This window comes from Podarcis melisellensis, assembly GCF_964234715.1.
Source record: "Podarcis melisellensis genome assembly, chromosome: 6".
Taxonomy (NCBI): domain Eukaryota; kingdom Metazoa; phylum Chordata; class Lepidosauria; order Squamata; family Lacertidae; genus Podarcis; species Podarcis melisellensis.
Window position 1 is genome coordinate 68,302,064 of NC_138538.1, and position 12,278 is coordinate 68,314,341.

The 12,278-nt window shown below is 44.9% G+C and overlaps 1 protein-coding gene across 3 annotated transcripts in view; it reads right to left on the minus strand.

The window, feature by feature from the left end:
* Positions 1-11,821, minus strand: part of TTLL7 (tubulin tyrosine ligase like 7) — a 77,719-nt gene extending 65,898 nt beyond the window's left edge. For 2 of the 3 annotated variants that reach the window (XM_081914155.1, XM_081914153.1), the window contains exon 1: positions 11,705-11,821. The gene's annotated coding sequence lies outside the window, so the exon portion shown is untranslated. Of the gene's footprint in view, positions 1-687; positions 907-11,704 lie in introns of those variants that run through there. The other variant, XM_081914154.1, reaches the window with a different exon arrangement.
* Positions 11,822-12,278: the final 457 nt, after the last annotated feature.

The following is a 12,278-nucleotide window of genomic DNA, read 5'->3' on the forward strand; positions in this document are numbered from 1 at the left end:
CTTGATTTAGGCTCTCCTCCCTGCAACCTCCCATTTCCCTGACACGGGAAAAGAAAACCTCTCCAGAATTATTATGCCTTTCTTTCTTTCTCTTTCTTTTTTCCCCCAGCAAAACATCTTTGTCAGCAACGGTGCCACAAAGCCCTTGGGCACAGTTAAGCCAGTGCAAATCAGAGCAGCACCCCTCTCTCCCCCAACAGCAGGGGAAGGAGAACAAGAAAATAATAATAATAATGGCAATAATCAGAAAGAGCAGAGCGCAGCTGAGCTCTGGGCGCACATGACAAAGCAAGGTGAGCGACCACTGCAGATCTTCAGATGGCTTAGAGGCATCACCTTCCACTGGGTCTTTTCCTGCAACTGGGGAGAAGGGCTCTCCTGGGGTCCTTTTCCATGGGGCTCCCTTCTTCAGCTCCTCTTTGCAAAAAAGGATGCTGAATCATCAGCGGTTTCAGCCCCATCTCTCCCCTTCCCTGACACCCGCCCCTATTTGTTGCAGTTTCACCCATGCAGCCCCCCCCCAGCTCTTCTTTCTTTCCTTTTTGCAGGACACAGATATGGAGAGAAGGGGCGTTGGAGCTATATAGCTATTGTGCTTAGAATATGCCCAGGTTGGCTGGCTGGCTGGCGGCGAGGGACCGGGAAAGCTATGATCCCTAAATGATGCAACGGCTCGCTGTCATTTACCTGCAATGGGTGGCGGGTCCCTTCAACCTACCGCCCCCCCCGGGCCGTTGTGGTCCCGGGCACCGCCGAGATCCGGCAGGCTCCTCCTCGCTCGGGGCTGCCCGGTGCCAACGGCCAAGGAGACTGGCGGGTGCGCCTCGCGTCCCAGCTCGCTCCCCCGGCAGCGGCGGCAGCATCTGCTCCGGAGCCTGCCAGGGCTGGACACGCTCGCGAGGAGGGATGTTGCTGCAGAGCGGGGAGGCCGGAGCGAACCATTCCTCAACCGCGGGGGAGATGGAGCAGAGGGGGAGAGAGAGCCATGCGACACCCGCTGCCCGACCAGGGAACTGCAGGGCTACTGTGCACTAAAAGGGGCGGGAGGCGGATTGCTGGAGAAATCAGATACTTAGACAGCATCTCAAAAAACAGACAAATCACCTTGCCAACAAAGGCACGTATAGTTAAAGCTATGGTTTCCCCAGTAGTGATGTATGGAAGTGGGACCTGGACCATAAAGAAGGCTGATCGCCGAAGAATTGATGCTTTTGAATTATGGTGCTGGAGGAGACTCTTGAGAGTCCCATGGACTGCAAGAAGATCAAACCTCTCCATTCGTAAGGAAATCAGCCCTGAGTGCTCACTGGAAGGACAGATCCTGAAGCTGAGACTCCAATACTTTGGCCACCACATGAGAAGAGAAGACTCCCTGGAAAAGACCCTGATGTTGGGAAAGATGGAGGGCACAAGGAGAAGGGGAAGACAAAGGACGAGATAGTTGGACAGTGTTCTCAAGGCTACGAACATGAGTCTGACCAAACTGTGGGAGGCAGTGGAAGACAGAAGTGCCTGGTGTGCTCTGGTCCATGGGGTCACGAAGAGTCAGACATGGCTAAGTGACTAAACAACAACAACAACAACTGTACATACAGTATATATGTATATGTGGTACCAAGGCAGCAGGAGAGAAGATCCCACCCACCTACCCCTCTCCTGCCATGAAAATGTAAAGGCCCGCCTCCGCTACCTCTGAATTGCAAACAGATGGGATGTAGCAACCTGAAAAGCAGAGATTCTGGTCTCTGCAGCCGGTGCATCGGCTGCCCATCTTCTTTGGCTGCAGCAGCAGCAGGGCTGACTCAGTTTCCCCGCAAGCAACAGCAACAAGGTGCATCGGGGAAAGGTTTCACTTTCCTGGGATTCATGCACCGTGTCATCAGGGCTCCAGTGAGCAGATGGCATAGGGAAACTCCAGCCCTCCAGATGTTTGGGACTACAATTCCCATTATCCCTGACCTGACCACTGGTCCTGTTAGCTAGGGATGATGGGAATTGTAGTCCAAAACAATTTCAGGGGGTCCTGAGTTTGCCTATGCCTGTGCAAGATAGCTTTACTTGGAACAGGGTTTCCCAAGCTTGAGTCTCCAGCTGTTTTTGGACTACAACTCCCATCATAACCTAGCTAGCAGGACCAGTGGTCAGGGATGAGGGTAACTGTCGTCCAAAACCAGCTGGAGACCCAAGCCTGGGAAACCGTGTTTTGGAAGTAAAGCCTGCTAGTTTCTAAAGGATTTGCACCCAAGTAAGAGCATGGCACTGTGGGTTAAACCACAGAGCCTAGGACTTGCTGATCAGAAGGTCAGCGGTTCGAATCCCCGTGGCGGGGGTGAGCTCCCGTTGCTTGGTCCCTGCTCCTGCCAACTTAGCAGTTCAAAAGCACGTCAACGTGCAAGTAGATCAATAGGTACCATTCTGGCGGGAAGGTAAACGGTGTTTCCGTGTGCTGCTCTGGTTTGCCAGAAGCGGCTTAGTCATGCTGGCCACAAGACCCGGAAGCTGTACGCTGGCTCCCTCGGCCAATAAAGCGAGATGAGCGCTGCAACCCCAGAGTCGGCCACGACTGGACCTAATGGTCAGGGTTCCCTTTACCTTTACCTTTTTAAGAGCATGTAATAAGGATCGCAACACTGCCCTGTTCCCGATTATAATCATGCAGCCTCACACGCACAAATAGGCTGCTTTTCCTTGCTGTTCTCCTGCTAATATTACTTCTCCAATTCCCTTCTCTCTCCCTGGAGAGTTGCACCCAAACAAGCACCATACTTGCCCCGGATTTCCTATAGCCTTCCTAGCTCCTTCCAGATGTTTTGGACTACAACTCCCATTGACCTTGTCCATTAGCTGTGCTGGCTGGGGGCTGATGGGAGTTGTAGTTCAATAAGCTTTCACGAAGCTGGCTACCCCTGCTCTACATACTTAGGAACATCCCATTGAACTCAATGGGGCTGGATTCAGAGTGGGCGCATATAGAATTGCATTGTTAACAGGCCATTATAAGGAGGGCAAAATGCTATCCCTTGCTCGTCTCTTTTCCAAGGCCTGACAGATAAAAGATTCTAATTTGCATTTGAGAAATCATGGCTTACACCACCCAGACTAAAATGGCACACCCCTATTTATTTATTTATTAAAACCACTTAATGTTTTGGGGTTGTTTTTTTTAAATCTGTAAGTAGTGCGCTGCGCTGGTTGTCGATTTGCTACCACACCAGGTTCAAGGTATTTGTATTAATTCACAAAGCCCTAGACCAGTGTTTCTCAACCATCAATCTCCGAGTAATGCAAGATTCCAGGGGGTTCCATGTTTCCTTTTGAAAATGAGGCACAGCGGAGACTGTGGTATCTTTATGATATTTTGTTTATTTACACACATATATAACACCTGAGCCTACAATGGAGGGGTTCACAGCATCCACATCCCAAAAAGGCTGTGTTTCTCTTATAGCCGCAGCTTTAGATTCAAGCAGAAATCACCCATGGCTGGCTCTCTCTTTCTCTCTCTCTCTGCCTTTACAGCCTGCTGTTCTTTTCTAGATCACATCATACACACACTTTTCAACTCTAAACTCTGGGTTTTGTCCGTCTAACTATCTAAGAGCTGGAGTAGGCACCCCACTCATTTACTATCCGGCACAAATCCCCCTTTCTTTTGTTCTTTTAATGTCCCACCACCTTTCCTTTCTTTTCTTAATGACCCGTCACCCCAGGCAGTTACCGCAACACAGGAAGATAGCCTGGTTTATTTAGATTTTAATGCTTGCTGGATCCAGGGATTAAAGAGGTCCAGCACCCAGTTTAACACCCAAAGCCTTGATTCAATTCAAACACTTACTGGGTCCAGGGATTATAGGTGTCTGGCACCCACAAACTGTTGGAGATAAGCAGTGTCCAGTGCACAGCGGAATGATGAAAAGTATGAGCCAACATGCTCTATACTACTTTATTTACAGTTCAAAGCTGGTAAGTTACAGAAAAACATTTTCCCTCTGCCGGAGCAGAGAAAGCGTCATCTCTCCTCTAAGGCACGGAGAGAATCACAAACTGAAACTGCAAAGAACAGTGAAAAACAGGAAACCAGTGTACGTCATATCCAGTCTCCCGTTCCCGTGAGAAAACCTCCAACAGTACAGACTCTGTGGAATGTAAACAACCTGTCTCGTGACAAGCACTTCGCTGCACAGAGAAGAAAGCAGAAACCAACATCCTCCCCCTTTCTGTGAACATCACTGGGCAGCGTGTTCGTACAATATCAGTACAAACCCAACTTCTGCACATAGGTACAGTGTTGATCCCTTGATACAATCTTGGACAATACATCAGCAGGAATTTCATTACCTGGCATATAGGACACCGTTACGAGTCCCTTCTGAATACGTTCCCTAGCATGTTGCAACTTCAATTGCAAGTGCTTCGTGCTTTGCTTACAACCTTCAGAATTTAGCAAAGCCAAACATGCTTTGTTGTCCTGGTAAACCTGGATTGGACATTTGACAGGAATTTTCATGTCTTTGCACAATTGTAACAACCATTCACAATCTTTAAGTGAATAAGACAGTGCATTCAGTTCAGCTTCACAAGTACTTAAGCTAACTGTTGTTTGCTTCTTGCACGACCAATCAAATAGACCCTGATTGTACTTATAGCAAACTCCAGACGTACTTTTCCTGTCTGTAGTGTCACTTCCAAAACTTGCATCTGCAAATATCTCAAGACCACCAGACTTCTGATTGTTAAATCTCAGTCTGTAATGCATAGTGCCTTTCAAATACCGCGCTATGCGTTTCAGAGCTTTCCAATCCTTAACAGTAGGATTGTTGACTTGTCTGCTTAGCAAATTACAGCTAACAGCAATGTCTGGTCTTGAACATCTGGCAATGAAGTTTAGCTTGCCTAGCACACTTCTGTACAGTGTAGTGTCAGAAAATGCTTCTTCAGTGTCATCTACCTGATAACCTGTTGTCATCGGAGTGTCTACAGGGTTAGCATCCATCAGGTTTAGCTTGCTTAACACATCAGCAATTTTCCGTGACTGGTGTACTAGAATGTTACCATCTTGATCTCTCTCTATTTCCAGAGATAGGTAGTTGTTTACCTCACCAAGATCTTTCATGTCAAAGTGCTCTTTCAGTTGAGCTAGGGCGTTATTGTACATTGTGACATCTTTCCAAAAGAATAAAAGATCATCAACATAAAACAAACAATACAGTTTCTCTTGCCCCTCCTCTTTGACAAATACACATGGATCAGCTTTCCCTTGCTTAAAACCTAGAGAAAACAATACTTCAGTGAGTTTTGTGTGCCAACACCGTGCACTTTGTTTGAGACCATAAATTGACTTTTTCAGAGCACAAACAAATCCCTGTTTTACCTGTACGCCATCAGGTGGAAGCATATAAAGTGATTCATTTAGAGATCCGTACAGAAAAGCTGTATTCACATCATGGTGACTAATGTGTAGATTTTCCTCTGCAGCTAGCTTGAGCATAAGCCTAATGCTCTCATACCTCACTGTAGGTGAGTAGGTCTCGTGATAGTCTTCACCTGGTACCTGTGCAAATCCTCTGGCTACCAATCTGGCTTTGTGTCTGACTATCTTGCCATTTTGATCAGTCTTCGCTTTGAAGACCCATTTGCTTCCAAGCAATTTCATTCCTGGAACTATTGGAACTAGGTCCCATGTTTTGTTCCTTTCCAAGGAATCAAGCTCAGCCTTCATGGCATTTAACCATGGCTCAGCTTCCTTTGAATCCAAATCCTGGATTTCTTGGAAACTTGAAGGTTCAAAAACCTTCTTGGAGCTTTTAACAGCTGTTACTGCTATCTTAGCAAATTCATCAGCAAATCTCTTTGGAGGTCTGCCTTTTGTGGCTCTCTGTGACCTGCGAATTAGCCTTAAGTCTTCAACACTCTCCTCTTCCTTCTTAGGAGAAAAGTGACCTATTGTGAACAATGGTTCCTCCAATTCTTGATCAGAGCTTTCAGAGGGTCGCATAGAGGCTTTCGCACTCTTGAAATCCTCTGAATCATCTGATTCAGTTTCAGACTCAGAATCAGAACCTTCATCAGTGGGTGTGGGTTGTTGCGGTTGCTTTTGCTGTTGACTATCCTCAGTCTCATCACTGTCATCAGGATAACATTGGAAAATTCCCACATTCTCCCCCCACTTGGCATTGTACTCAACACTTCTTGTGAGCTTAATTTCCTTAGAGTCAGTCATCATTATTCTGTAAGACCCTTTCTGATAACCTAGAAAGATACCATGCAATCCACGCTTGTCTAACTTGGAGTGTTGTGGTGAGTGAACCCACATGTCCGAACCAAAAATTTTCATGTGTTTGATGTATGGCTTCTTGCCAAACATCTTCTCATAGGGGGTACAACCAATCGCTGAAGATAACCTGCGATTATAACTGTAAGTGAAACATGAGAGAGCTTCGGCCCAATAACTCTCTGGAAGATTTGCATCATGCAGCAAGGTTTTTAACCCTTGAAGCAATGTTTGATTTGCTCGTTCCGCAAGCCCATTCTGCCATGGCGAGCGAGGACTAGACAAATCGTGTTGAATTCCTTTCTCAGCCAGAAAAGCTTCAAACTGCTGAGAAGTGAACTCTCCCCCCCGGTCGGTGAAAAGAATCTGTATCTTCTTACCATGCACATTTCCCAACCAAGCACAGAATTCCTTGAACCTAGGAAAAGCCTCTGATTTCTGCTTGAGATTGTACACAAAAATATACCTGGAAAATGCATCAATGAGAACCATGAAGTACCTATTCCCACCCAAAGAGGGCGCTAGTGGTCCAACCAAATCAGCATGAACAACCTGGTATGGTTCTGTAGCTTGCCTACTAGACACCTTACCTTTCGCAGCCATTTTCACCTTGTTTGCTGCGCATGCCTTGCACTTCATGTGGTACCTGCAGGGTTTAATAGTCATACCTTCAACCAAGGCAGGCATTTTAGATACTGCCTCAAAATGCAAATGACCAAATTTCCTGTGAAAAGCATGAATACAATCTGCATGCAAACTTTTGTTAGAACTTGCAATGCAACAAGTGTCATCCTGCACAACATCATCATAATACAAAAGAAACAAACGATCAACAAATTCAGCATACAATTGATAATCATTTTTCTTAGTGATGATGCACCTATTGTTCGTAAAGGAAACGTCTATTTTCCGCTCCATCAGCTGTCCAACGCTAAGCAGATTATGTTTCGCGTCCAGCACATAAAGAACATCCTGTATCGATAAGTCCAAACTGTGAAGAACAACAGTTCCGTAGCCTTTACTGGGAATGGTGTGGTCATCTGCCTGGTGAATCGCACCTTCCTGCGGTGTAAAAGACACGAACAGTCGCTTATCGTTGCACATGTGATGCGTTGCAGCTGAATCAACAACGAAGAAAGATCTAGACGTCTTCTGGACCTCTGCAACCTCTGCAACCTCTGTAACCTTTGGAGCGTAGCGTGAGACCATTGCCTTGTGCTGCGTTGTCCTGGACACCGGACCTTTGCCTTTGCCTCGGCCTTTTCCACGCGATGAGCTTTCGCTGCGCTGCTCTGTCTTGGCCCTGGGATATTTGCATTCCCTCTTCATATGGCCTAGACGTCCACACGAGTAGCATTTCACTGCCTTCAAAGCTTTGGCGCCATCTGGTGGTTCCACTGCACTATGGGATGACGTCTGTGAAGTCTCCCCCTTTCCCATGCAGCCAGCACCTCGGCGATCTGCTTCATGCTGAATCATGGCAGTATCACAGGCTACTGTGAGTTGAGCATTTGGCTGATCAGTGGTATCAAATTCCCCACTTGCCTCATCCAGCCTTCTGCAGCTAGCCATCATTACTGTGGCAATTGCCTCCTGCATCATCACTGCTGCTTTAAATCAAGCTGCTGTATACATGCTGCTTCTGTGTACAGCTGCTTCAATCCAAAGGCAATTTCAAAACAGCCTCTGCCTTTGAGCCTGCGCCTTTCTGTATGCTGCCTTGCTTATCTGCAGCTGTTTCAAACTGCATTCCAAAAGCAAGTTCAAAAGTGAAAGTCCCCAAGTGCTTTCTCTATTTTGTGCTAAATTCTTGCTGCGTCATAGAGCTGCAGCTGTTTACTTTCGATTTCCCCCAGCATAGCGTCCCTTTTTAGCCTTCTAGCCTTTTGCCTGTGGCACGGCAAAAACCGGCTATAAAAGTTCAAAGTCCAGCCATAAAGCCATTAATTAGAAGCTGGCAGGCTGCCCGGAGCAGTAGCACATACCTTCATCAATCATTTTGACGCGCAGAGCAGATAGCGTTGCGATCCGTCTCTCTGCTGCTTTCCGATGCTTTGCCGGCACTTCGTCTCTGTGCTCCTTTGTTCCTTTGCCAGGAGCCCGACTTCTGAAGCCCAATCTCAAAACACTGCATTTTTCTGGGCCCGGAACCAAATGTTGGAGATAAGCAGTGTCCAGTGCACAGCGGAATGATGAAAAGTATGAGCCAACATGCTCTATACTACTTTATTTACAGTTCAAAGCTGGTAAGTTACAGAAAAACATTTTCCCTCTGCCGGAGCAGAGAAAGCGTCATCTCTCCTCTAAGGCACGGAGAGAATCACAAACTGAAACTGCAAAGAACAGTGAAAAACAGGAAACCAGTGTACGTCATATCCAGTCTCCCGTTCCCGTGAGAAAACCTCCAACAGTACAGACTCTGTGGAATGTAAACAACCTGTCTCGTGACAAGCACTTCGCTGCACAGAGAAGAAAGCAGAAACCAACACAAACTCATAACAGTACCTTGTGTAGGTGACACAAGCAATGTGTGCATGACTCAACTTGTACAGACAAACTGTTATTTCTTCCCTTTCCGCTGCACGGATGCCTAGCAATATATGATGACTGAGTTTTCTCCACCAGTTTCCACCTCCTTTACATGCAAGGAACAAGAGTAAAGCACTCCTCTTAGCACTAGGCAGTGGACATTCCTTGTATTTCATCCTATGGTTATCACCACGCTCCCTGTGGCATCACAATGCATCCCACCATGGTTCCAGATCAACCCTGCTCCTCATCCCAGCAATGATCAAAGTATGCCAAGCGCAACCTGAATGCTATGGCCAACCTTCTATTAGAACACAAATAGCTGTTATATAACTTTGCCAGTCATCCTGCTATGCTTAAAATGATATGGAATAGATAGTTTAAGCAAGCAGGTGCCACCAGCATGAATAATATTTATTCTGCTCTTCTATTTAATCTATATCTTGAACAGTGGATGGTGCAAGTGTAAAACCACATACGATAAAGTTTAACACCAAACCCATCTGAATCAGAAGGAAAACGCTGAGCAGGCAACTGTTGAAAGAGTACTTAAACTAGCCCATAACCCGTTTTTCACAGTCAGATGCTTATGAGACGCATGCAAGGCATCTGGACGCAGCAGCCCTCAAGTTAGGGAGAGTTGTTTTGTATACTGCATTGTTTTGACTTTTATGTAGTTTTTCTTCTTTAAATTAGATATGTTGTAAGTCACCTAGAAGGGGACGCGAGTGGCGCTGTGGGTTAAACCACAGAGCCTAGGACTTGCCAATCAGAAGGTTGGCAGTTCGAATCCCCCGCGACGGGGTGAGCTCCCGTTGCTCGGTCCCTGCTCCTGTCAACCTAGCAGTTCGAAAGAACGTCAAAGTGCAAGTAGATAAATAGGTACCGCTCTGGCGAGAAGGTAAACGGCGTTTCTGTGCACTGCTCTGGTTCACCAGAAGCAGCTTAGTCATGCTGGCCACATGACTTGGAAGCTGTCTGCAGACAAATGCCGGTTCCCTCGGCCTATAGAGCGAGATGAGCACCGCAACCCCAGAGTCAGCCACAACTGGACCTAATGGTCAGGGGTCCCCTTTACCTTTACCTTAAGTCACCTAGAGAGCACCAAACAAGCAGCAAGTATGCCATAATATAAATATGACTGCTCTACTGATGCAACACTTGATGAAGGTTTTAGGCAGTTTAAATGGGACATTTGTGAATGATGTGCGAATTGCAAAACAGACATACATCACTCTAGTTACAGGTAGGTAGCTGTGTTGGTCTGCCATAGTCGAAACAAACTTTAAAAATTCCTTCCAGTAGCACCTTAGAGACCAACTAAGTTTGTTATTGGTATGAGCTTTTGTGTGCATGCACACTTCTCCAGATATCTGAAGAAGTGTGCATGCTCATGAAAGCTCATACCAATAACAAACTTAGTTGGTCTCTAAGGTGCTACTGGGAGGAATTTTTTTATACATCACTCTAAATATTGATATAAAATTGAAATTTGGCTATGATGGTCTTATTACAAGAATTTGTTAGTGCTTGGTTTAAAAAGTTATTATTATTAATGTTTTTATTTATTCTTTCTTGTAAGATACTCTGAGTACTTGTAAAAAGAGCAGGATATAAATACTAAATAGCAGCAAAATAACAGAATAGATTATGGAAACAGAAAGTAGAGGATTCTCATTTATTTTAGGACTCTGTTTATGCTGCAAATTTTAACGCAATATGGCAGAACAGTTCACTGCAGGGTTCCAACTTGTCTTGCATTCTGAAGAATTTGTGTTAGCTCACAAAAAGCCTAAACAATGTGGGCCCAAAGTACTTTACAGACTGTCTAATTCCTTATTGCAGCACCTTGAACACTGAGATCTTCTGATGGGGGGATTTTGGTGGTCCCCTATACTCCTGAGTTTGTGTCCTGTCTCCTTAGATTGTATGCATGACAGCAGGGACTATCTGCACACTACCATGACAGCCCATTTTGGCTGCAGAGTGGGATAAAAAAATATTTACATAAATAAATGTATTCTATTTATTTATTCATCCATTTAACAACATTTATATACCAACTGGTTGTAACAAAACCTCCAAACAGTTTAGATGAGATTTGGTCATGTTTATTATTGAATGATACTTCTACATCGACTGCTGTTTAATATTTATAAAGCACTTGCTAGAACTGTTCTAAAAACTAGTTAAGATTCATGCCTGGTTATCAGTGATGCGGAATGGCATCCTCAGAGCAAGTGATATGCAAAAAGTGAGGCAAGCTAGAGTCTTATAAAAGGATATGGTGGCGTTTGTTTCTGCTTTGCAGAAGAAACCTCAAGGAATACACACCCACTTGGATACACAACATTTTCTTTGTTTCCTTTTTCTCTTTAATAAAGGAAGCAATCACATTTTCTAACTTTGTAAAATAAAATAAACCCAAGAGGAGGAACCCAAAGATTTTTCCCAAGTACAAATCACATTTGAACCCTTCTTCCTAGTATCTGTTGTTCTTCGGCTAACCAAATCTGCCTATTCTATCGTGAGTTCACAAATGCCTGGCAAAGGAATGGTTTATTTATTGTCTTGGCTGCCATTACAGAAGCCACAATAATATGTGAAGAGTCTCGCCTAAACCTCTTTTCTCTCTGTATATCCTTCTCAGAAGTGTACACACTTCAAATGGACGGGGGAACTGTAATTTCCTACAGCAATACATTTTATATTATTTCCTGAGGTGAATGTCTTTCTTCCCAGTGCTCTCTAAACACTCTGTTTAGCAGATATTATGTAGAAAAAGTCAGCGTACTCTAAAGGTATTTTTCTCTCTCTGCTGAGTACTTTGAAAGTAAAATTCGTAAACATAAAGCAAATCACACAAAGCAAAGCTGCTGCCTCCTACAGTAAGGGAGTACTCACAGTCTGATTCAAGCAGCTCTGAAATGACCTAAACTTTCCCATCAGCTTCAGGCCCCAGCTTTTTTCAAAGGCCACATGTAGGTTCACTGATGTTTACAAGAGTTGTCCTGGGCAACCAAATGGAACACAGAGATTTAAAGGGACAACTTCCAGACTAGATACTATCTTCTCCAAATATTATTTTACTGCTTGTCCCATTCTTGAAAAAGAGAGTTATGGGAAGCCGTTGATGTGAAGAGAAACAAAACGAACTACAATTTTTTCTGTATCTCCTCCCATGTATCTCCTCCCCTTTAAGAGGGAAGAAAAGTTGCCCCGTTTTCAATGAGTATGTGGAATTTCTTAGCACGATGAAGGTATTTAATCATTCAGAAATAATTAGAAAGTCACACCCTTCCCTCTTTGTACTTCACAATATATTTCATGCTTCACCTGCATTTGGATAGCAAGATCAGCTCCCTCTAGTGACAAACATATAATGTATTTGTCCATACAGAGGTCGTATCAGGATAACATAACCAATTACAGGTTGTATGCTGTTTGTGAACAGACTCCTCCACCTGCTCCAAGGACT